The sequence below is a fragment of the Bos indicus x Bos taurus genome, chromosome 8 (assembly GCF_003369695.1).
Source record: "Bos indicus x Bos taurus breed Angus x Brahman F1 hybrid chromosome 8, Bos_hybrid_MaternalHap_v2.0, whole genome shotgun sequence".
Classification (NCBI taxonomy): Eukaryota; Metazoa; Chordata; class Mammalia; order Artiodactyla; family Bovidae; genus Bos; species Bos indicus x Bos taurus.
The window spans coordinates 29,565,056-29,589,812 of NC_040083.1; the positions used below are offsets into that span (position 1 = coordinate 29,565,056).

A 24,757-nucleotide genomic window follows, 5' to 3' on the forward strand; every position below is an offset into this window, starting at 1 on the left:
CCACTGTACCCTTAGCTACAGAGACTTTCCGCGCCCTCCAACCCCCAAATCGGCCCCTCCGTAAGGCCTCTCCCAATTCCACTGCTCCCAAAACAGAGTGGGGTTCGTTATCAAAAAGCAGAAACCCGCATCGGAGATACAACCCGGCATGCCTTCCGCGTCTGGGGGAAATTTCTCCGGTTTAGCCCAGCCTGCGTTTAAACGGCCACCCCAGTTTAATGTCAGGACAGAATGTGCCGGAGAGTTTGCCGGAAAGAATGTTATTAAACCGCGTGAGCCAGACCCTGGTTGTGTGCTTCCCAAGCGAGACTTCTAGACCCAGGGCCCGGCCCGAACTGTCCTTGCCACAGGTTCCTGTGAGAGACAAGCCCCTGTCCGCAACTTCCGAAATTTCCTCCAACAGGCTGCAAAGACTGCTCAAATTGTCCTTCCTAGCTCCACTCCCTCATCCAGTTAGGTTGTTTTAAAATACAGAGATTCTGTTTGCTCGTAAGAACAGAGTGATTTCCCTCAAGCAACTCCTGCAAGAGCTTTAAGCAGCCTCTGGGTTGCAGCGCGTCCAAGCGTCTGAGGAGTTTTCCGAATTTCCAGAAGTAGTAAAGGGAATTTTGGTGCCGGAGAAAGTGCGGGGTCTGCGAGTGCCGGGTTGGGGTGGGCGCCGAGGAAGCCGCCTGGAGGCTTTTTGTTTTTTAAAGTTAGACTTGTACCGAGGTGCCAGTACAAACGGCACCGCTACGTAGTTTCCTAATTTAGAGAATCGAGCTGAGTTTGGGCCCATCCTTGAAGCCAGGGGCCCCGCTCAGCGTACTATTTCCAGTTTTCCAAGAGCGAGCAGAAGCGCGGGCGCAGCTCACTGGGCACTGCCAGGCGCAGCTGACTTTGTCCGCTGCTCCCGGCTCTCCGCTCTTCTCCCTTCTCGTGCCAACCCCAGAAACATCCCATCGCTGCCAGGATTGCACCGGGGAAGTGAGGGCCGAATGTCTAGGCTGCGGAATCTCCCAACAGGTAGTTTCACCCAGGAGCTGGCAAGGCTTAAATATCAAAGGTTGGGTCGCACGGGCTGCATTAAACTGGAGCACAGACACGGTCACCGAGGGAGCCAGGAGAAGAAAAGTTGCTTTCTGGGAGTCACTTTAAATAACCCCGTTTTCTCTCCAATCTCCAACTTCTCTCGAAATAGCGCGAGCTGTGCCATTTGGAATGGCACTCAATGAGCCTAAATAAGCCGCTTCAGGCTGTAAACTCATATCCGATTTGAATTCTTTTTTCCCCTCAGTAGTTACTAGAGAACCCAGCTCGGCTTTGGAGCGATAGGTATTTATTTGAGAATTGGGAGATTCGCCTTCGAAACGTCGTAGGCTCCAGGGCAAAAGAGGAAAAGGCTGTGTTGCACTTGGATGATATAATTGAATTATGCCTTTCCCTGGTGTGCAGTGAGGAAAAGCAGGATGCCAGGCAGTATGTGGAATGGGCGGCGGCAGCCTCGCGCTCCAACGAGCGCACCACACTTCCTTCCCAAGGCGCGGAGAGAAGTTGGGTTGGGCCACTGTGTCCTGCCTCCAGCAAGGATGTGCACCAGCTGGAATGTCGTCGCAGCAGCACGATCCCGGCTGCGTGGCCCCCTCCCCTTCGGGGGCACTCTCCCAAAGGTGCCCGCCGGAGTCCATGGACGCACGTGGTACATGGATACCCGTGGCGCGACTCAAAACCGCGCATATCACCCCAAAGATCCCAGGCGCGCGCAAGGCCCTCGCCGGGTGAGGGAAGGTGGGGGACCGAGCCCTTGAGCCAGCGGATCTAATCCCGCTTTGGCAGACAAGCTCTGAGCTGTCATGGGGTAATGCTTTCCGCACCGACACAAATCGCGGAACTCCGGCTCTGCCTCGTCAGTCTCCTAGAGAAACGTTCTCAAACTTTCCCGGGGTACTGGCCCCTAGAAGCCTCTGGGGCCATAGGCGAAGCTGACCCGAGAGACTTGGATCTTTAACCGCCTGAGGACCTGGCGTCCCAATAACACCCAGCCCGCTCCCCCAAGCCTTCCCCAGAATGGCTTGTTTGCCCTGCGTCTCCACCGCTAACCACGCTACCCAAACTTTCCAAAGTTTTCTACCGCTTTGCCACCTCCAGTTCGCCTCGGCTGGAGCTGGCGAGAGGAGAAAAAGACCCCCCCCCCCACACACACACCCTCCCTCCACCTCTCTTTCTCGCCTCTCCCTCCCACCTTCGGCCTCCCCTGTGTGTCCAAGCCTTGCAAGTCGGAGCGTGCGGCGGTGGAGCCCCCGAAGGCACCGACTCTGCAGGGGACGGATTTCATGCTGCATCCCCCACTCTCAGTGCCTCGGCCGTTCCGCCCCCTCCTCCCCCACCTCGTTTGCGGCGCAGGGACCTGTGGGCTTGTAATTTAGTTTTGTTCAAATTTAGTTTTTTATCCCCCCTTTTCATTTTTAAAGATTTTTTTTTTCTTCTTTGAGATTACACTCCGTTGGAGCTCAAGAGTCTGCCTGCCTTCCAGTTTCCCTGCGCGGGGTTCGGGAGACCCATCCTTCGCGCCGGGCGGGTTGTCTTGCGAGTGGGGCCAGGGGCTCCCAGGCCGCGATTTCTCCAGCTGGGTTTCGTCTCCCTAAGAGACCCTCCGTCCTGGCGTGGGGCAAATTCGTGGCGGAGTTCAGCCTGAAGGCAATCCTCCTGGGCCACCACCCCACCCCACCCCGCCCCCTACTCCCGCCAGAGCTGCGGCTGCAGTTGGTTCCTGGGATGTTTTTATACCAGTTTAGGAAACGAAGTAGGCAGTAGAGGGGAGACCCTATTCTAACACCTTCCTGAGGTCTTCCTACACACGGAAAATTCGAGGTAGAAAGGTTGCGTCCCTCCAGGTTCTGCAGCGACGCGCGCCCCGCCGGGAGACCCCCACAGAAATGCCCCGAGTTGGTTGGTTTGCGGCCCATTGTGTTTTTATTTTGTCTAGGATTACTGTGGTTGGAGATTTTTGCAGCCAGCCTTACTACCCCGGGGCTTCAACTTTCAAACCAAGTCAACGGGAACATTCCGAAGGAAACTGGATCCCCGGGTGCGCCGCCCAGCCGGGTGCGGGGCAGAGAAACGTAATCCTCTGCGCACCGCGCGGGGCAGACTCTTGGTCCTGGGGTCATTTCTGAATCCCACTGGATTGGTGTGGGGATCGGACTAACCCCTCTCCCCCGCCCCCACCCCAGGGTTGGGGCCAGCACTTTGCCTCGATCCTTCCACGTGCTGGGTGCGTTCCTGTTGTCGTTTGCAGACGACGCCTGCCCCACGGGCATCCCTAGGGGCTAATGGGTTCAGCCCGGCCGCCTTAGCGTCCCCAGCATCAGACTCGAGTTTGCCAGGCGCTCAAGGTTAGGCTGCCTGTTACCTCATGTGACCACGGACGTGAAAATCTACCCAAAACAAAGGTGCCCACAAACGGCTACCGGAGGGAGCAGCTGAGACCTGCCCCCTCCCCACCTCCTTCCTTTGACTTCCCTGCGCTGGGGAACACCTGCCCTGCATGCCCAACTCATTCGGGGTTCCTTCAGGGCGCTCCTCACACAGGCCCCGCTAGGACTCGGCTGCCTGGGACCGAGGTCCCACCTCCTCGCCCCTTCGCCGGCCCCCCCCACCCCGCTCCCCGAACCCACCCCCGGGCTGGTCCCTGCCTGCTCAGGCCCACGTTGTCACCAAGCGTATGTGGGAGAAAACCCAGCGGAGTGTGGCCTGGGAAGGCGGGAGGTTTCCCGGCCCATTCAAATGGCAGCCCAGCAGTAACAGTAAAACCGCTTCATCGGCGGGCGAGATGCCTGTGGCGGCTTTTTAAAAGGCGTGGTGAGTGGGGATAAAGAGGGAGGCGAAAGGAGAAAAATTAAGGTAGAGGAGGAAGGCAGTGGATAAAATTGTGGGTGTAAGCTGCCCTGATTCTTAACTCCTCCTCTTACCACCCCCGAGTTTGAGCAGTTGACAAAGCTGTTAAGTCCCAAACTTCTCAAGGGCCGGCGGAGGAGAGGCACCTAACCCCCCAGAGCCAGCGGTACCCAGCCACACTTGGCTTGGGGGCAGGAGAATCCACTGAAGCCGGTCGGTGTTTACTTTGAGTATAAAGGACCCGTGCACAAAAGAACCCCGACTTCCCTTTGCCATCCCCACCCCCACCTACCCTTCCATAGTCCTAGGGCTGTATTTATTTATTTTTCGTCTCTGGCACCCGAGATTTCACTGGGAGATTTTAAGGCAGGAGAGGAGAGAAGGAAGATAAGATTAAGAAAAGGGCTGGCTGAGGACTAGAGAGGTATTGAAAACCCAACTTAGATGAATTTGGGAGTGTTTTAAAATTTCATTTCCTTCAGAAGCTGTCTTCTGTAGACCAAAACCTAGTTCCATTACTGGAAAAGGAAACTACAAGTCTCTCTGGAAACAAAGAAGTGAAAGGCTTGAGGGACACCCCTTTCCCCTGCCTCTCCTCAAGTGAATAGAAAGCAACTTTCTGCTCAGCGTTGTGACACCTAGCTGCCCCAGCATGTGGATGGTCATTTCCTTTCAGGAAGGCCAAGGAGGGGGTAGGGAGTGACCCAGAGCCTGATGGCGGTGCCATTTATCTTCTGGGATGGAGCCTGGGGAAAGCCCTGGTGTAACAGCAAGAGATGGGGCAGCATGTTGGCAGTGTCACCGGAAGGATGAGGAGCCATCCTTCTTCCTTCAAAGCCCCTCTCCTGATTATTTACAACTTCAAGTTTATATTTCAAATCTTGAGGCTTAGTTGTTGTTGTTTTTTTAAGTAGAACATTTACCAATGTGTTTGAAATTAATTTTGTATGTCCCCTATTACTGTTGTTTGTAGGATTTTCTTCTCCTTTTTGTCTTTTCTTTCTTGCCTCCTGTAGTATTGGCAGTCCCATAGGAAGAGCTTTAGTGGGGAGGGTGAAATTGACCAGTTCATTCTTACTACCATAAAAAGCAGCATACACATCGACTCTCCATTCTTAATATAATCCTTTAAAAAAATTAGTAAAACAGTCACTTAGGCAGGAACTGGTTAGGACTGAGAAATTGCTAATACTAGGACACTAGCTAATCCTGTCTCTTTAAGAAAAATCCATAAAGCTCTTCCATCAGCCCAGAGTCTGGGAAAGAAGCAAACTCAGTACTTGAAACAAAAGAGACAAAGAGGCCAAACAACAAAACAAACAAACAACTCCCCCTATCCCCCCCTCGGAGACAACAATAGACGAGACACAGCAAGTGCAGTTACTGCCCGCCCGCCCGCTGCTGTCCCACTGCCAAGTCTCCTGCATTTGGCTGGAGACTTTCTCTCTCACCCCACTCCCACTCGTCACCCCCCTTCCTCAGCCCTTTCCTGTCTTTCTCTGTGTGTGACTCTCTCTGTGTGTCCTTCTCTTGGGGTCTGGCTGTGTGTGTGTGTGTGTGTGTGTGTGTGTGTGTGTGTTTTGTCCCGGTCTGTCTCTGTGCTGCTTTTGTTTTCACTTGATGTTGCTCTGTCTCAGACCTTCATATTCTCTCTCCCTGTCCCCCTCTTTCACACCCCCGCCTCCAGTTTAAAGGCTCACAGCATATTAGCATACTCTGCCCTTTATATATTTACTTGCTGGTCCTTTTCTGGGCATCTCCTAACGGCCTTCTCAGAACTTGTTTCTCTGGGTCGTCAAGGTGGCCTATTTTGTATTTTGTTGGCAGCCCTTTCTGCCAGGAGAATCCCAAAGTCCATTTGCACTTGGGTGTTTAACTGCTTCTCCTGTTCAGGTCTTTGCGCTTTTTCTATAAAGGCTCCAGGCACATTTTGTCTGCCTGTCCCCGGCAGTCCTTTTTCCTCTTCTTGGCTGCTGCTCCGGCCTCTCATGCATGCCTGCCTTTGCTTTCTCTCACTGTCTTCCCCCCCACACCCCCCAATCCAGCCTTTTCCTTCCTTTCCCCTCCTCTCCACCAAACTTTAATACAATGCTATAAACATCTTTGCCTGGCGATGGCTTTTCTTTGTAAAGTGAATATAAACCCTTGGAAAGTAGGGAGTGGAGAAAAAAAGGGAAGGATCAATCAACGGAGCCTGCAGACAGCAGAGGCTGAACCATGGAGCAGGCGTCCCTGCCAACAGCTCCATCCTTTTCACACTTTTCTCTCCCTAATAAACCCTTTTGTGATAGTATCTCCTCCTGAAGCATCTGTGTGTGCTCCAGGGAGACACGGAATGGGGGTGGGGGAGAACCTGGTCAGCTCTCCTCAGCTGGGGAGGGAGGTAGAGCCTCATGACTATGTAGCCCCCAACCCAGCCCCTCTCCCCTTCCTCTCAGGAAAACAACACAGAGGTTGTTGGCAATAGGGGCAAGGTCTTCAATGCCTGTTTCGGAGGTGCCTCTTTAAGAGAAGTATGGGATGACTGCTTGAAAAGAAGCTTCTCCAAGGCTTCTCCAAGCTTCTCCAAGGCAAAGGGAAGATTCCAACTATCAGGTTATGGACTGAAGAGGGCTGAGCTGTTTATCTAAAGGAGATCTGAGAATTCCCAGTTGGTGGTGCAGGGCAGCAAAACAGTGGCACTCACCCCTTCCACAAAAAAAGAAAACAAATCCTGCCCAGTAGGCAACAGAACCAGGACAAATGATCTCCCTTGGCTTCAACCCTTCCTCTTTTCCCCCTTTCCTCAATAATATACAGGCAAAGTCTGATGCCGACAACATTGGAGGCCACTCTGAAGAGAGGAAAACCAATTAGCTTGAGGACATGATAAAAAACAGAAATGTAACAGGAAATTTATCCGCACTGTTTGGTTGCTTGGTGACAAGGGCAGTATTAAGAAACACTGATGTGATAAAACACATATGCACAAACACATACATAGGTGTATATGCATGTAGATTTAGTCCATGGAAAAGAGAGGAAAGTGGAAATCAGACAAACCTGACTTGAATATAACCTGGCCACTCATTAGCTGGGCAACTATACCAACCTCACAGTGGTGTTCTAAAATGTCTGCGGAATTGCATGAATGAAAAAGCCAAAAGCAATGTCTGGCAAGCAGTCTGTGCTCAATAAGTGAGTCCTCCCTATCTGTGTTCCTTCCTCCCTCCATCCTCCCTTTCCTCCCTTCCTTATTTCCTTCTCTCTCACTCCACTGGCTTTCTCCCTGAGCTTTCTATGGTGCAACCAAAGGGGAAACCGTCCAAACTGCCTCAGTTTCCAGACCCTGAGGGAAATTTGAGTGCTCGCTGAGTCCCAATATTGGAACAGGGCAGACCACACCATAACTTACTCCTTCTATGCCCAAATACTACCTGGGCTAATTTGTCCTCAGTATTTGGCTACTACTGTAGCACCTCCCTTAGAGTCTTTCTTTTCAACAGTTAGCAAGGTGAGAATCGTTTCCCCAGATCCAATCTTTTACATGTTTTATTAGACACTGTGTACCCTGAGACCCTCTGTGTGGGTGCATATATTAAAAATCACACCCTAACCGAGAGGTCTAAGAAGGGAGAAGCAGAAAAGAGTATGTTCTAATGAACTGTGATCCTGACCCAGAATTGCTCACTTGGGAAGGCTGTTTTCTTGGTATTTTGACCTTGTCAACATGACTGATTTTTTTTCCCCCTCTAGAGGAGTCACTCTCTGGTTAAGCTGTTTCTTGGGCAGTGTTTTGGGAGGACACTTCAGTGCATCTGGAAGCATTCACTGGTTAAGGCGTCTGTCCTGACCCTCCATCGGGGACTGTTGCCAGGACGCCTTCTCTTCCTTTCTCTTTCCCCAAAGCTGAACCAGCTTGTGACAGCAGCAGGCAAGCCCATGAGCCATGCGTGGCAGGGGCCTTAACTTCAACTGGTGAGAGAGTGAATATGTGAAAAACGTTCCCACCTTGGACTTCCTTTCTCTGTGTATCTTACTGTCTTTTCTACAGATACTCCATTTCCATGTTTCTCTGGCTTCCTGTACATTTTCCTGTTTTATCTCCACCTTCACAACCATGGAGAGGCACTGATATTGGAGCATATTCTGTGAGGGTGGAGAGCTCCTCATAACCTCTCCCAACACTTTCCATCATTTCTCCTCTCTTCTTCTCTGCCTTCATCACCAGGTCTCTGCTACCTGTAACGAGGGTACGGTTGCGTCTTTCTCTCTCTCCCTCTTCAGGCCCCGGTGTTTCCAGGTGAGGCCTTTCTGTGAACTACAAATAGAACCCTCTGGCTTCCTGAAAACACTTTTTCTCACTTCAGATTTCCACCCCCTTACACCAAGTTCCCCTGGACAGTGGACAACCTGTGCCACCATACATGAGCACTCTGAATTTCCCTCTTTGACAGGTAAGAGTGTTGTTGGGCACTTAGTCATTTAGGGATGTTCCCTGAAAAGGGAAAAGACCATCAAGTGTGACTCCAGGAGGCTAGCAGCCTCTGAGACCTTCCAAAGCCTTGTCTTCTATTCTTCTTGGGCTCCTGTCCAGGAAGAAGCCTGAGATGATGTCTCACTATTTTGTTTTTGACCTACATTCTTCTTCTACTAAGGCCTCATTGCCATACCAGTGGCAGCAAGGCATTGCTACTGCAGAGGGTACAATGGGTATTGATGTCTAAATAAGCAAACCCCTCAACACTGGTGAGTCCCCTGTCCTGTGCTTAACGTTGCTTCTCGTGGGCCAGCTTTTGTAGTAGATGAGTCAGTCCCTTCGGGCTACCTGAGAGCTTTAAGTTGGTACTACTGCCCACATGGTTAAAGCTAAGTTTGGAAAAATTGCCCCATGTAAATACCAGCATCAGATTAATAGATTCCAAACTACATTATTCTGAGTGGGCAATGTAATTTGCATTCTTCACATGGAAAAGGTTTGAAGAGCAAGTCAGTTTCCTGTTTAAAAGAAAGGTTTGCTCCTAATTGCTAAGTTACAGTGGTTCTGTACTGATCCCTTTCTATAGAATAAGAAACTTCTCAATTTTGGAATCTTTGGAAAAAGACTTTGTCCTGGGAGGTGGCTCGCAACCCTGTCTGCATTAGAATCACCTAGGGAGATTTAAAAAATTACCAGTGCCTGGTCTTTCCTCAATCCAATTAAATTCAAATCTCAAGGGGTGTGGTGTGGGCATTGGCATTTTTTAAAAGCTCCCTTGGGTGATTGTAATGTTTAGCCAAGGTTGAGAACTACTAATTTATAGGTTGAGAGCACAGTGCATCGTGGTGAATAATACTCATTCCTTTAATAAATGTGCAGAGAACTCCTACTAAAGGAGATGGTTTTCTGGGGACAAAGAGATGAAGTTGATGGACATGGCTCTGTGCATCTAGGATTTAGTGGGCAAATGCTAACAACATAGGTGTCCGAACAGAACCGCTAGGAAGCATGATCAGCTTGGCTCCTGCAAAGATCATGAGACAGGAAGTTAGAACTCCCAGTTCCAATTCAGGTTCTAGCATGAGCTAGGGAAGTGACCTTGGACAAGTCTCTTTGCCTCTTTGGGTCTCAGTCTGATCATCTGTAAAAGAAAGCAGCTGAAAAGCAGTCTAATATTTGTGCTGGTGTCCTCCAGCCTTACAGAGTGTTGCTAAATTCTCTGACACCCATAAGCTGAGCCAGGCAGTTACCAAATTCTTTTGGAGTCTGGCTCCTTTCACTCATACATAATGCTTACAACCGCCCTTCTGATGTTCCACCAAATCTCTTTACAAAAGCCTAAGTATCAGAGTGTTAATTTTTAAATAATACTGGGCTCCCATAATTCTCTCCCCTGCTCTCTTACAAATTAGCAGATGAAGGGAATGGAGTGGTGGTAATGTCTAGGAGCAGTGGGTAATGACTAACAGAAGTTTATCCAGTTGGATAAATGTCTTGTGGATTGCTGCTGGGGTCAGTGTTAGTTCTGGTCTTAATTAACATCTTCATTAATAGTGTGGGAGAGGGAATAAACAATAGCTAATGATATTTGCAGATGGTGGTAAATTCAGAGGTGTTGCTACTACCAGTGAGAGCAACAAGAGCCATGGGGATATCAGAGATGTGAACAAGAAGTGATTATAATGATGTTTGTTCTGGAAAAGGCAGAATGAAACCTTTAGCAGGGGAAATGACACAGGAGGCTGGGAAATGCTGAAAGAAACAACTATTGCTATATTTGTAACTTGGGTAGGCATTTGGAAAACAAGGCAGCTAATGGCCTTATGACTTTGGTTGCCTGTACTGGGGTGCTTGTCTTGAACAGCAATAATAATCATCAGGAAAATAATAACAAGAATAATATTCAACATTTATTGAGTGCTGAGAGTATGCCAGGTAAGGTTCTAAGTGATTTATTAATACAGTTTTTAATCCCTCAAATCATGATGCACTATCTTAAGCTCTCTAAAGATTCTGACTGCAGTCTTGCTATGGCTCGTGGACTTCTAGGTGTGAATAGACCTATGAGGCGAAAGGGAAAAGGACAGAAATGGATCATCAGAGTGTGTCGCCTGCTCTTTCCCCAGGCTTCAGAGAAAAATCTCCCACCTTTAATTTTTCCTGTCCCCAACATTTCTCTACCATCTTTTTCTTTCATTAGAGAATTGCTGGATTAATGAGGTTAATGCAGTAGGCAGAAAAATCATGCAAAAGGAAAGAATGGAAGGGAGGAAGACTAGAAAGGAGGGAGAGAGAAAGAAAACCGAAATGTATGCCCTCCTCTACAAGTCCTGCAGTAGCCGAAGGGGTAGAGCTAGGTACATTTCACAGACTTTCTCATTCTCATGATGATTTTCTCTCGTAGTTTTCAGCCCTCACTTCTGTTAATGAAAGAAAAGACTCAGAGAGGCTGAGTCACTGGCTTCGAACACACAGCTGCTAGGTTGAGTGAGGTTCACACTCCAGTTGGTTTACTCCTAAATTCATGTCCTTTCCAACCTTGAATACATGTTTTCTTTTTTTCAATTTCACCCTGTCCAGTTCGTGACAGCATACAGGCACACATAGAAAGCCAGAAGGTAGAAATATTAAGAAGAGAATAAACACTGAGGAGCAGGGGGATAAAGGGAAAGTAGCCAGCACACACATCCACTGCCCAATTCAATCTGATTGAATTATTTATAATTATATTTTGAAATTAGGAAAAATGGAATTTGCAAACAAGAAAGGCTTCAAGACAATGGAACCCATAATAATGTAGATTTGACCTTGAGGGAATTTGGCAGAGAGCATTAGTGTCTGAGACGAAAGCAAACTGAAAAGAAAAACATTTGAATGCTATACAAGCCAAGAGTCTTCTTGGCGAATGTGGAAGCCCAGGGCCAGATGGATGCCAAAGGTCTTCAAAATGATATCAGAGGAGCTTCAGGAAGTTGGAAACATGTGGCCTAGGCATGCGGCTGCTCCCCACCCCGGGCTTCCCACCTCCCTCACGATGGAATGGGGGTCCAAATGCCAATTTAGGGTTAGTGCCAGGGACTGAACTTTTAAAAATGATGAGATGTACATTTCAGAGCAGCTGTATAAAAGGTATAGTTCGAAGAATAAATATAAACAACAAGGTAAGCATGACCCAAGTCAAGAAAGACAGTGTTGCCTGAACCTCAGAAGTCTCCGCCTCTCCGTCATCTCCCCCTCCTGAGAGGGAATCATGGTCCTATTTTTCCTATGATTGTTGCTTTGCTTTTGTTTTTATACTTTAGTTTTAGTGCTTATGCGGGCCTATTTTTGAACTTCATATAAATAAAATCACACTGCATGCACTGTTTTATGACTTGCTTCTTTTCTTTCCATCATATGTTGTATATAAATAGGCAGCGGTGTATTTAGCCATTCTGTCTTTGTGGGGACTTTTGGTTTGTTTCTGCTTTGCAGCGTTCACAGACTGTTCTACCGTGAACCTGTTGTCCACATCACCTGCTGCACATGTGCAGGACTTTCCCCAAGGAGGGGCCAGAAACCTACGGTCCACAGGCCGAGGGGAACACACTTCTTATTTTCTATGGTCTGGGAGCTAAGAAAGGTGTTCATGTTTTCAAGTGAATGAGAGGAATAAAAGAAGAAAAACATCTCATGATACATAAAAATAAACACTGTATTCCAATTCAGTGTTCTTAAATACCGTTTAATTGAAGCACAGTTGGGCTCACTTATTACATGTCATCTATGGCTGCTTTCCTCTAATGTGGACAGAGGCAAGTAGGTGCATCAGAGACTTATACGACCTGCAAAGCCTACAATTTGGATGGACTGCAGAATATTTCATTTAAAATGAAAATTCGGAAGCTCACTTAAGGAAGAAAGCTTTCAGTAGTTTCAACATGGGGACAGCAGAGTTTGCAACCAAGCACAGAACTTTTCCAAGTATGTAAGAAGGAAGATTTAGGTATTCAGTCATATCTGACTCTTTACAACCCCATGGGCTGTAGCCCACCAGGCTCCCCTGTTCATGGAATTCTCCAGGCAAGAATACTGGAATGGGTTGCCACTCCCTTTCTTCAGTGGATATTCCTGAGCCAGAGATTGAACCGGGGTCTCCTGAGTTACAGGCAGATTCTTTACCATCTAAGCCACCAGGGAAGCCCTTCTAAGTGTGGGGTACTATGCAAATACCTTGACCCAAGACTGGGAAATTGACCCCCCCTAAAACATTTGGTTCTTTACAAAGAAGGCTTTCTGATCCTGCTCCAGAGTATATTCCTAGATGGGAAATTACAAAGATCTTAGATAAAATAAGATGCTATATGCAAAAAGCTGGTCCAATGACTGATAACTTGTAGGAATTACTATGAATCGAGGCAACCTTCCCACTAACCTTTCATCTGGGCTTTCCCGCCCCTAAGAGGTCAGTCTATACAGTTTGTTTCCAAAAAAGTTCAGGTTCTGAGCTGGCTGTCAGTTGCCATTATAGCAGATGATGGTTTGGCTTAATACTACAACAACTGCACATGCTTTGGGGTTCATGCATTTTTATCAAAGATCTTTGAATTAAGATGACATTTAAGCCCAAAGGACTGAAAGAATTAAAATGCACACGTGTTATCTCCAGCTCTAAGTAAGAAGAATATCTGTCTGAGTGTATTCAAGGTTTCTAAGAGAAAACTTGTTAACAAACAGATAAAACACTAGGAGAGTACATCAAAAACCAACAGAAGAGTTCATCCAAAGATAATATTACAGAGAACAAATTTAGAGAACTAACACTACTTGATTTCAAGTGTTATTATAATGCTATAGTAATTAAGACAGTGTGTTATTGGCCTCCAGAGAGAAAAATGGATCAGTGAAATAGAACAGGAAGTCTAGAAAACAGACCCATACATATATGGACAATTGACTGTCAATAAAAGTATAAAGGCAATTCAGTGGAGAAGGCAATGGCACCCCACTCCAGGACTCTTGCCTGGAAAATCCCATGGACGGAGGAGCCTGGAAGGCTGCAGTCCATGGGGTCGCTGAGGGTCAGACACGACTGAGCGACTTCACTTTCACTTTCATGCATTGGAGAAGGAAATGGCAACCCATTCCAGTGTTATTGCCTGGAGAATCCCAGGGACAGGGGAGCCTAGTGGGCTGCTGTCTCTGGGGTCACACAGAGTCGGACACGACTGAAGCGACTTAGCAGTTAGCAGTGGAGACAAAAATAGTCTTTTCAATAAATGATATGACACAGCTGTGTATCCATACAGGAAAAAATGAACTTCAACCCATACCTTACACAATATACATAATTTACCTCAAAGTGGACCTCCTTGTAAAGCATAAAACCACAAATTCCAAAAGAAACAAAGAGAAAAATCTTTGTGATTTTGGATTCAGCAAAATATCTAAGATATGAAACCAAAAGCAGGATCCGTAATTTTGACCTCCTCACAATTTTAACATTCTACTCTTCAAAGAACACAGTTAAGAGGCTGAAAAGAAAGGCGACAGTCTGGGAGGAAATATTATAAATGAAATATCTGATAAAGGACTTGTATCCATAATATACAGAAAAAAACTTTAATCACTCAGCAATCACAAGCAGCTCAGCTTTTAAAATGGGCAAAAGATTTTGAACAAACACTTTCCGAAAGAAGATTTAAGAATGCCTAATATGCACGTGGAAAGATGTTCAACACAATTTGCCATTAGAGAAACAAATGTTCAAATGACAATGGACCACGCTGCATACCTGTTAGAATGGTTAAGGAGAAAAGAGCTGATCATACTAAATTGGTGAGGACAAGGAGAAACTGAACTCTCACACATTGCTGATGGAATTGTAAATGGTACAGCCACTATGGGTGACAGTTTGACAGTTCCTTAAAAAGTTGACCCTTTAAAGAGATACCTACTACATGCCCTCAAATTTCATTCCTAGGTATTTACCTGAGAGAAATAGAAGTCTATGTCCATACAAAGACTAGTATACAGATGTACATTGTAGCACGACTTGTAATAGCCCCAAACTGGAAGCATTCTAATTGCCCATCAACAGGTAATGGATAAGTTGTGGTATAACACACAAGAGAACACCACTCAGTAATAAAAAGAGATGGATTGTTGATACACGTAACAATATGAGTAAATGTCAAAGTAACTGAATGAAAGAAGTCAGGTGAGAAAGAGTACAAGCTGAGTGATCTTATTTGCATAAAAGTCTAGACCATACAAACCAGGTTATAATGACAGAAGCAGATCAATCCTTTCAAGACATGGGGAGCAACAGAGAGGAATTATCATGAGGCATAGAAAACCTTTTGGAGGTGAATAAAATTATTCCTATCTTGTATGTGGTATAATTTCAGGAATTTACAACTATGTTAAAACTCATCAAATTGTACACTTCAAATATGTTTCAGTTTATTATATGGAAATTAATCCTTAATATACATATTTTTTAAACTCACAAAAATATTATAATGTTGAATGAGCAAAATTGCAAGTGGAAAGATAATTTTCAACAGACAGAACTGACAGAGGTCTCATGTCTAGAATGTGTAAAGAACTCCAAATTAGAAAACAAAAAAGGAGAGCCCAGCTAAAAATGGATAAAATATTTGAACAGACATTTCACAAAAGAGACTATCCAAACAGTCAATAAGCAGGTGAAAAGCAGCTTAATCTCATGAATCAACTGCAAAGTACAAGTTGAAACCACCTTGAGAGGGACTTCTAGTGGTGAAGAATCCACCTGCCAATGTAGGGGACACAGGTCTGATTCCTGGTTAGGGAAGGTTCCACATGCCACAGGGTACTCTAGAGCCTGTGAGTCACAACTGCTGAGCCCACATGCCGCAACCACTGACGCCTGAGCAGCTACAGCCCGTGCTCAGCAGCAGGAGAAGCCAGCAAAGCAGGCAGCCCATGCACCACGGCTAGAGAGCGGCCCCCACTCACTGTAACTAGAGAAAGCCCCACAGCAATGAAGACCCAGCACAGCCACAAACCAATAAATAATTTTAAAGTTTAAAAAAAAATTTTTTTAAAACCACATTCAGGTACTTCTATTCTCCAGAAATAAAAGGAACTGATACAAGTGTTGGTGAAAATGTGAAACGACCAAATCTCTCTTATACCCGGTAGAAGTGTAAATTAATACAATCAAGTTGGAAATTTTTTGTCATTATCTACTAAAAATTTTCATAGGCTACTTCATAACCCAGAAATTCTCCTAGGTGTACACCTAAGAGAATGCATACATATATATATATACTGGAAAGCATGTAGAAGAATGCTTCTATTCCTTTTATTTGTATTGGCTCCAAACTGGAAAAAACCCAGTGGTGGTCAAGTATACAACAGATAAATGGTGTTGCATGCATACAGTAGAATTCCATACTGCAATGTGGAAAAACAAAACAACTTTGTTTTTTGCAACAGCAGGAAGAGCTCTCACATGAAATGTTGAACAAAATTGTTCAAACATAAAAGAGTAAATATCATATGCTTCCTTTTTTATGTAAAGTTCAAAAACAGACAATACAACTTTGTATTGTTAGAGATGAGAATAGTGCTGTCTTTGGGAAGGATAGTGGGAGTAGTAACTGGCAGAGAATGGGATGCGGTTTTTTTAATTGCCAGTAATTTTCTATTTCTTAAAATGAACAGTGGTGGTATGGGTTATCCACCTAACTATTAATATACACTTATGATGTGCACTTTTCTACATGCCTGTTATAGAGAAGTGTGTTCTTTTCTGTGCTATATAATATTCCACTGAATGATTGGATGGTTGTTTATTTTTTAAAAGCTGAGAAGAGAAAGGGAGGTAGTCACTTAGATCTCCCCCTTTAGAGATCCAAAGAATGAAGACAGAGATGCTGAAGAGTCTGTTCTCCTTAGTGACTAAGTCTTCTTGGGCCTTTAGTGTCACTCTGTACTTGTGCTAAGTTGTATCCACACTTATGGCTTCCTGTTAGAGAGCTGTGGGGCCTAGAATGAGCCCTACAGGTAAAGAGGAGGGATTTTACAGTTGGGCAAAAAGTCACTGTATTGTGGGGAACGGTGTGCAGGGGAGAGGAAAACGTTTGCATGAAATTGGTGGTGAAGAGCCAAGGGCCTGGCACAGACTGCCTAAGTTCAAAACCTAGCTTTGAAACTTGGAAGCTATTGACCTTGGTTAGGTAAGTTTGTTTCTCTGTACCTTAATTTTCTCATCTGTAAAATGGAAACAGTATTGTACCTGTTCTTATAGGATGGGTAAGAAGATTAAGGATTCCCTAGAGGCTCAGACTGGAGAAGGTAATGGCACCCCACTCCAGTACTCTTGCCTGGAAAATCCCAGGGACAGGGGAGCCTGGTGGGCTGCAGTCCATGGTGTTGCTAGCAGTCGGACAAGACTGAGTGACTTCACTTTCACTTTTCACTTTCATGCATTGGAGAAGGAAATGGCAACCCACTCCAGTGTTCTTGCCTGGAGAATCCCAGGGAAGGGGGAGCCTGGTGGCTGCTGCCTATGGGGTTGCACAGAGTTGGACACAACTGAAGCGATTTAGCAGCAGCAGCAGCAGCAGTGGCTCAGACAGTAAAGAATCCACCTGCAATGCAGGTGATGCAGGTTCACTCCCTCGGTTGGGACGATCCCCTGGAGAAGGAAATGGCTACTCACTCCAGTGTTCTTGCCTGGGAAATCCCATGGACAGAGGAGCCTGGTGGGCTACAGTCCATGGGGTCACAAAGGGTCGGACATGACTTGGCGACAAAACAACATGACAACATTAAATGAGATAAGATGGTTAATTAAGGGTTACAGTGTGCAAATGAACATGTCACCTTGAAATGAAAAACGTGGCCCTAGGTATTCAGACTTGCAGGATGCTGCAAAGGAGAACCCGGAGTGATTCTAGATCAGTTGCCAGAGCTCTACAGCCCTCAGAGGCTGCTCCTGTCTCCACTCTTTGCTGCTGCTGCTGCTAAGTCGCTTCAGTCCTGTCCGACTCTGTGTGACCCCATAGACGGCAGCTCACCAGGTTCCGCCGTCCGTGGGATTCTCCAGGCAAGAACACTGGAGTGGGTTGCCATTTCCTTCTCCAATGCATGAAAGTGAAAAGTGAAAGTGAAGTCGCTCAGTCCTGTCCGACCCTTAGCGACTCCATAGACTGCAGCCTACCAGGTTCCTCCATCCATGGGATTTTCCAGGCAAGAGTACTGGAGTGAAGTGCCATTGCCTTCTCCGCCACTCCTTGCTAGATGCCCCTGATTGTATGTAGTAAAAAGGTTTGCAGACTTCTCTTTCCTTCTTTCAATAAACATCTTCCTTCAAGGTTTCCAGAATTCTCAGACCCCCCCCCCCAACCTTTGACCTCACAGGGAAGCCTAGCATGTATATGAATTTGGAATACCACCACACAAACTCTCTATCTCTGTTTGCTCCTTTCCCCATTCCAAGTCTCTTTCCTCTATGCTGGAAAATTGTTTGGTTTATTCATATCCTGTCTTCTGGAAATAGCAGGTGCTCTTTTGTTGCCTAAAAGTTACATCATCTCATTCAGTTGATTAGTGACACCAAGGAAATGGATGGGTTCTGGGGTGTTTTCAGTGCTTCCCATTTGGGTAGCATCATTCTATGCCTGCCACCAAGCCAGTTGTTTGGAAACTGTTCCTGACCACAAGAGCAGTTCCCCTTGTTTCACCTTGAGATGAAAAGGGCACTTTGTGTCGGAAAGAGCATTTGATTAATAGGTTGTTATGTTTCGTACCTTTCTAGAGATTGCCTAGGAGTAAACTTGAGATAGAAACTGCCTCCCAGAAACTTCAACTCACATTATAGCCTCCTTTCAATCCATCTCCCTTACCATCAGAGAGCTGGAAGCATCATTCTTGATTCTTCAAGTCTAATTGCAAATAAATGCTATATACCAGGCCCAGAGGCACTTAGAGGGGGCTCTGAAGTCCCGTCATTATCATAAACTCTGTTAACTTTTGTTTATCATCTCTCACCACGTTGGAAGAACAAGGACAGAGACAAATAATAATCTGATAGATTCAGAAAATACTTACTGAGAGAGGACTAAATTTCAGACACCTTCCTACATATTCTGACGCAGAGTATTTTTAGATATTCTTTTCTCAAACAGTAATCCTGATGTGGGAATTATTTTCTTACGCATTTTTTGAAGGTGAGGAAACTTTGGCTAAGAATTATTACATGCCTTGCCCAGAATCACAAAGCTTTTAGGTGACTAAGTCAGGATTTGAACCCCAAACCTCAGTGCCTCTAAGTCCAAGTGTAAAGCCTCTATCCCATTACTTTCAGAACGTGCTGGAGAATGAAAATCATCTTGTTACATTCCATCTCGCCTTATTTTCAACCCAAACTGGTTTACCCAGCTTGATAAGTTCTTTTATCACTACAGGGTATTGAATGAATCATGGTCATATCCAAAACTCAAATCCACATTCAAAGGAGGAAGATCTATCCCATTGATAATATTTTAAGAAGAATGTGCCTGGGGTCCTAAAGGCAATTTCAAAAGAAGAGTGATAAAAACGCATTAAGGAATACTTGTACAACGTCCCAAGGCAAACTCCTGTGAGGCAGCCACGCTCACCTAGGTGGCTACAGTCTAGCCCTTGTTCTTTCTGCAAGTACTGGTCTGCTATAGCCACAGGCTTTGGAATTAGAAACCCTGAGATTAGGAACACCCTGACCTTCCATTGGTGACTTAACCTCTCCTTGCCTCAGGTTCCGCTTCCTTAAAAGGGCTGAAATAATATATATGACATTCTGAGCAGAGAGCACAGCCATAGTTAGGCTTCAGTAAGTGGTAATTATTATCACTTGTCATGACTCTCATTTTAACCTAACGGGAAAAACTATCGCCCTAGGGGAGACCTCACTTAATTGAGGTGCTGCGGTTGGTCACAGCAAAGGAGAGGATTCAGTTTGCAGATACTTATTTAAAATACTACAGAAGAATAGTGCCTATCTGGTCCTCAGGGAAAGGGAAAATGGGCCCAGAGAGTCTGGCTCCTTATTGATGTTCAACTAAGATGCTGCTTTGGCCAGAATAAGAGCCATTAATACTGCTTCTGATTTATCCCTCCCTCCCCCACCTTTCCCCTCTGGTATAAATTAAGAGGTTAGGATTAACATATACACACTACCATAAAAAAAATAATCAGTAAGGAACTATTGTATAGCATAAGGAACTCTACTCAGTACTCTGTAGTAACCTATATGGGAAAAGAATCTGGAAAAGAATAGGTATATATGTATACCTGAATCACTTTGCTGTATACCTGAAGCTAACACAACATTATAAAAAAAAAAACTATACTTCAATATAAAATAAAAATTTTCAAAAAAGACCATTTCTGTGAATGAGCCTAGAGCCTGATTGAATATAGATCACTTTCGTGTCTGCCAGAAAGTAATTGTAGACTCAGTAAGTACATAATACATGAGCTTCTCAATTATTTACTATTTACATGTGACTCCATGACGTTGTCTGTGTTCTTAGGTCCTTCTCCCACTGGGAGCAAAACCTAGAGAGATGTTCTGTCTGGAGGTCAAAGCAGTGCAAGCAAGTGCCAACTGCATGGGACACTTAAAGGCAGTGAAAACGCAGCAGTTAGTTTTCCAAGTCCCTCTTTCTAGGCAAATTTCTAAGAATTGTCCACACAGATATAGACACTAGGCATTCTTAAATGGTCTACATTTTTATTATTTTTCATAAAGCCCATTTATTAAACCACAGCTAACAATGATTCATTTTCTAAAACATTTATAAAACTTTCCAAAATCTTAAATTCACACACACACACAGAGGTTCTTGGTTGAACCATGTGTCCTGGTTTAACAGTCTAAAAATAGTCTTTGTACAGATACAGGAGTTTTATATTTTCTAGGAAGTGGTTGTTTGCTAGGGTATTGGTACTTCATCACACCTCTATGAGATAGGTCTGACAAGAATATCATAAAGTTTTTTACTTTTTAATTAGGTAATACTTTTATTAACAGTATTAGCAGCAGATTGAATGTTACCTCTGTAAGTGATCAGCTTCCTGTGCTTCCATTCTGATATTTTATTTTTAATAAGAGAAAGAACAGGAGTCCCTGTGAGCAGGGCCAGGACTTATGGAGGTGCAGATGTCTGGCCTGTGCACATCAAATGTTAATTGTGACTTGGAGCAAACAGGTGGCAGGTAGCTGACCTGGGACATTTCAGTCTGTAAAGGAGGTTGTGGTCAAGGAAGTTCTGGTGAGGTTTTCAGACTGGCACCCAGAATCCCACTTCCCCACATGCTTGGGAATGAGTGTGAATACACAGGGTGCTTCTTTTAGAGTCAGGTCTCTTTTACAATGTGAGCAATGCTACTCATTAGCTTTGTAACCCTGAGCAAGTCACTTTTACCTCTCTGAAACTCCTTTTCCAGTTTTCAACTGTAAGAAGAGCATTTGTCCGAGATCAAAGGTGTAGAAGAGGGGGAGGAAGAGGCGAGTTGGTAACTAGCATAAGGGGACAGGGAGTGGTGGGGGCTCTGGAGACCACGTGCCATCTAACAGGGATGGGAGTGGTGAGGGGGCAGCGGCTGCTCTGCTCCAACCTATGTGCAACACTCCTCCCCAGACTGTCTCTTCTCCTTCCCACTTTTTCAAGGGTAGGAGGATATTTGGAGTTTCAAGTAAGACATCCCAACTTTAAAATATTGACAGTGACATCCAACATTAAAAATATGAGAGGGCAATATGCAGGATGTTGCTGGTTTCATTTCTCTGTCTCTCATCTGGAAGCCCCCAAAGTGTCTTCTAGTATCAATATTTTAAGTTTTGTGTTTCACTAATGTCAATGATATAGATAAGTGGAAAAGTTAAAAGACAAAATTCTATCCACCTTAATGTTATAACCATGCACATAGCATATGTGCATGGAAGCAAAGCAAATACTGGATTGGAATATGTACAAATGAAACAAATTTATAGGTGATGAGACTGTAGGGGAATGTCATTTGTATTTGCTAAAATATCTCTGCTCTTTTTTTGCTTGTACAACAAAAAAGAAAAACATAATAAAAGAAATATTAAGGGTGGGTCAGAATGGTACCAGACAAAGGAGAAAAAGGGAGAGTGATTGATGTTAAATTATGTTCTTAAAACTTATATTTCTGTCCTGATCTCTGTATTTGTTTGTCAACCATTCTTTATCAATAATGTGTTAAAAGCAGACAGTGTTTAGTTGCATGTAGGTAAACTCCATGTGCCTGAAATTTCCCACCTAATTAGTACTATTCTTCTTCCCATCCCCCCAACCTGGTTATTTATAAAAATACTTCCCAGGTCATGAAGTAGAGTGGTATCAAAAGTTTTGCAACATTATTAGCTTGGCTTCTGAATATAATATACAAGGTTTTGTGTGTGTGTGTGTGTGTGTGTGTGTGTGTGTTGCTTTTACTGGGTGGTAGGATAGAAAGGGTAATTTATTGTCCCTAATTACATTTTCCTTTGCTTTCTATCAACACTGTTTTCATTCTATAAATCCACATCAACTACCCATAAACTGAGCAGAAAACCAAAGGTTGTTATTTAATGTGTTTATTTGAAGGCTTTCAAGATACCCTGGGGGAAAGTTACTTTCTTATAAACAAATTTAGAGAATATTAGCACAAAGGAATAGAAGGTCTTTTTATCACAAATGCAGAAGTTCTCAAAAATCTGTCCATCTTTGCAGGGTAGTATCCAACCCCATACTAAATATGCAATGCTTGTCTATAGAAAGATTGCATTTTTCCTTTACTCCCTGGACTGAGTCTAGACTTTCTTAGCCGGGGAATAAATCCACAAAAATGTGGTTATTGATCTTCTTTAGTAGTGGGAAAGTGAAAATAATCCCACCATGTTCTAGATATATCAAGAACTATCTTTTGACACTGAGGACAATCAGCCCCAGGATGTGGATGCAAGGAACTTGACTTTCACTTTCTCATTGAAAATGGTCCACTGAGCAAAAAGCAGGATGGTCCTCTGCCAGCATTGTAGAGAAGGACCAGTAGACTGTCTAGCGCTTTCTTGCATCCTGTTGCCTCACTGATTTCTGGATTGCCAGATGCTTCTGTTTTTTGAAAATGGTTTAAAAAAATACCTTAGGGATTCTGTTGTTTCAGAAACCTTACATATGGCACAAAATATCCTGAAAATTTTTTGAGAAAACATTTGCTTTTTCTTTGCTTAATGTAATCATTGCTGAAGCCCAAATTCATTCAAATTTATTGTTTTCTTTTCATGGACATTTTGATGGTTGAAATTCTAAAGTTACATAAAAGTGTGAGTAAGCAAGTTGTGAAGATTTAATTACTCATTTTTTAAAAAGTAAGTCTTAAAACCATAAGTCAGCTAAGAGAGGTTGAGAATTTAAACTTGAAATTGAGAATTCTTAACAACTGAGATAAAAATGATTTTTTTGAAGCTGGAAGATAGCCTTGATTTATCCCCATTGAATCAGAGAGCAGCTTTTTCACACACTGAGTCATAATTAGAGGATTTTTTTTTTTCCTTTTGGTAAACCACCTTAACCCACTCTTGAAAACCTCTGGTTCATGTACAGAACGAGTCTGAGTCTGTCTCTATTTAGCCTGTGAAATTTAACAAGACCAGAGCCTGGGTTTGGTGAGGCTGTGAGCCACACCACCATCTCAGATTTTTGATGACACCACAAACCACTTGAGATTTATTATGTTCGCAGATGTCATCAGATATATGTGTGCACAGGTGCAGCATGCAGCTAGTGAAAGAAGAAACACCGCATGTGTATATTTATTTTTGTACCCATACTCTCAGTAGTTAGAAAGTGACCTGGTGTGCCTGTCCTGGGCAGTGTGGTGTTTTGACTCCATTGCAAGCTCTTATCTGATAATCTCTTGAAGTCTTTTCCACGGATATAGTTCTGTATGATGAGCAACTGTGTCTGTGGCAAAGACACTGTTTATTTTCCCAGTCAACGTCTAAAAATGAGGCATAACGGAGTATAGCTGAAGACTGCTATAATTACTGAAAAATAAAAAGTGTCACCAGAGGTGGTTATTTATACTTGGGGATCCTTCTTATACAATAATATATTAGATATCCATTCTTCTCTACTCAATAAAAGTTGCAGGAGTAGCTCTCAGCTATGGAACCCCCCCAAAATGCCAGAAGTTGGCCCTTTATAAATGTCCTAATTTAAGACTCTCTACTATGTTTAAAATAATTAAGAAGTAATTGAAACTATTTCCTGGGGGTAATATGAAATATGAATGTTTACACAGGTTTATACCTTTTGCATTGTTAATTCTAAAATGTAATCATTCAATTCTTTTAAAAGATGGTATTATGTTTTATTTAGTATTGAATTATAAATATTCCACTATATTATATACATTAAATTTGCACATTTGCTAATATAATAATAGACTAAATATAATAATCTAATAATTAGTGTGTGCCCTTTAATAATAAAAATAATAGAAATAAAAACACACTTCCTACATTTTTTAGAAATTGGGAAGTAAGATAAAATAAACACCTTTGGAGTAATGACTGAAAATTACTGGTTTAGATGGGGTAGAGGAATTACTTCAATTATGACATAAAGCATTATAATAATGCATGCCTTTTAGAAATAATTATATAGTGATTATTCTCAGATAAACACACACAGATGTTGCTTGTATACTAAAAAAATTCTTAATTTGAAAAAAATACAGAAATTGCTTTACCAGTTAATTGGCTTTAGGAAAAAATAGAAAATCTAAAGTTTCAGTGTAGTGGAGACTCTTCTATTAAGTTCTAAGGAATGAACCAAGCCTCTAACGAAAGGCAGGGAAAAAACAAAAAGCTTTTCTACTGGAATCACTTCAGTTAGATGTGTCAGAAGGCTAAAACACCTAAGTAATGTTAGATACTCCTGATTTTTTAATGAATAATTAATTATGACTTATAAAAAGTTAAATATAAAAAGAATTGGACCTTAAGTATATTAGGAAAGACTTCTAAGCAAGGTAGTTTTAATTTAAGAAGAAGCATCTATGTTCAAACACTCCAATTTCTACATATTTATTTATATCAGAAAGTGTGAAAACTGGAAGATCAGTGCTGAAGATTAGAAGACCACAGTCATTAGGCCATTGAAAGATTTAGGAGGAACAACCTGCTGAAGTGACTACAAATTAGTGAGATCAATTTCTATAGGACATGGTTGAAAATTAATCTCCTTAGTTTATAAACCTTAGATATCATTTAATTATATGTACACATTTGACAGACAGAAGAGTGATTGGTATAGGAGTAAGTACTCTCCTGAGTTTCACACGTCAAAAGAAACAAAGGACATGCAAATAGAAAGAGAAAATCTATAATCCTGA

The 24,757-nt window shown here is 43.7% G+C and overlaps 1 protein-coding gene across 6 annotated transcripts in view; it reads right to left on the reverse strand.

Moving 5' to 3' along the window:
• The window catches only part of LOC113897029 (alpha-2-macroglobulin receptor-associated protein-like), a 62,919-nt gene that overhangs the window by 27,646 nt on the left and 10,516 nt on the right, over window positions 1-24,757 (reverse strand). Inside the window, exon 1 of one of the 6 annotated variants that reach the window (XM_027549238.1) lies at window positions 2,222-2,328. The exons of the other annotated variants lie outside the window; for them this stretch is intronic. The gene's annotated coding sequence lies outside the window, so the exon portion shown is untranslated. Of the gene's footprint in view, window positions 1-2,221; window positions 2,329-24,757 lie in introns of those variants that run through there. 6 annotated transcript variants of the gene reach the window in all.